Source organism: Vollenhovia emeryi, unplaced genomic scaffold (genome assembly GCF_000949405.1).
Source record: "Vollenhovia emeryi isolate VEMERY1.0 unplaced genomic scaffold, V.emery_V1.0 DF943268.1, whole genome shotgun sequence".
NCBI lineage: Eukaryota > Metazoa > Arthropoda > Insecta > Hymenoptera > Formicidae > Vollenhovia > Vollenhovia emeryi.
In genome coordinates this window covers 1,774-3,136 of record NW_011963098.1, presented here as the reverse complement: position 1 = coordinate 3,136, position 1,363 = coordinate 1,774, and the positions used below count along the sequence as shown (strand labels likewise).

The window sequence follows — 1,363 nt, the reverse complement described above, 5'->3', positions numbered from 1 at the left end:
AACAGTTTCTGAAAAGTCGAAATAGACGCGTAAACAACATCTTAAAGTTATATACACGTTATTGCGAATAGTATTATCACAGCCCCAGTGGTCGAGCTGGCTAAGACGCCCGTCACGGATTGTAGGGAGGTCCCAGGTTCGAATCCTGGCTGGGGTAATATTTTTCGCAATAAGAATTTTAATTGCCAGACACGGTCGACAAAAATCACCGATGTTATTAATTTATAAGAATTAAGTATATTATTTTCTTATTATACTTAAAGAACTCCAACATTAACTGTTTTCTCTTTTGCTCTTCTCTCTCTTTTTATTCTCTTGTTTTTACTTTTTTGCCCTCTTTCTGACTTCTCAGCTGCATTAATAATATTTCCTGAAATTTTATGCACGCTAGAAGCATTCAAAAGATGTATGTATTGATACAAAACTTATATATATGTAACATAGATATAAGATTCAAATTACTATATCGACAATATTTACAGGGGAACCAAAAAGGAGAAGTTTGACATCGTTTATTCAGGCACAATTATTCAAACGACCAAGCGTTAATTTAAGTCCAAGTCCAACGAATTCTACCAGCCAGCCGTCCAGTATATCAGAAGATCAGCTGCAAATAGTTGGATCTGGATATAGGTAAATTATTTCAGACCACTTATTGCGTATTATAATATTAACATTTTGATGTTATAATAAATTATAATCAAAGAAAATAACCCAAAGTCAAAGTCAAATCTATCTAGAAACTGATTTTGTGAAAAGTAGCATAGTTATAGGGAGTTTAACTCAGGGACTACTGAGAAAAAAGCTAGGATGAGGGAGGACTTTGAGGAAGAAATGCTGTAAGAAATAGGTGAGAGATTTGGGAGGGAGAGAAAAAGAAGGATTATTTTGTTGGTGAAAATGATAGTGATAAGCAAAATGTAAGCAGAAGTATACAAATATTTTACGAAGTGGTAGGGATGAGAGGAAAGCTACCTTGTTGCTTTTTTGGGAGAGTTTTTGCAACATCCGCTGATATCTTGTCTGATAATCAGAGAGTTCAGTTGTGTGCAACATTTTTGGTGACATATACGCATATACAGGGTGCTCCCGGGTTAAATGGCCAAACTTGAAAGATGTATTTAGGACCTCAAAGCAAGAAAAATTTTCCTCTGGAAATATGCTCGTAAACGTTCCATTCACGAGACATTGACTTCTGAAGTTATGAACTGTTAGGAATGAATAATTTCGAAATAATTTAGATTTATCCTCTTTATTGCTTTTTAATAATAATAATATAATTATTAAACGTTTTGTTCAAAATGATGGCCTCCAGCTTGGAGACATGCATTGCACTTATCGATGACAGAATGAGTAGCTGACT

General features: G+C 34.4%; 1 non-coding gene across 1 annotated transcript; it reads left to right on the top strand.

The window, feature by feature from the left end:
• Positions 1 to 81: 81 nt before the first annotated feature.
• Trnav-cac lies at positions 82 to 157 on the top strand. The gene is given in 2 exon segments: positions 82 to 117; positions 124 to 157. It is a non-coding gene; the product is annotated as a tRNA-Val (tRNA).
• The last annotated feature ends 1,206 nt before the right edge of the window (positions 158 to 1,363 follow it).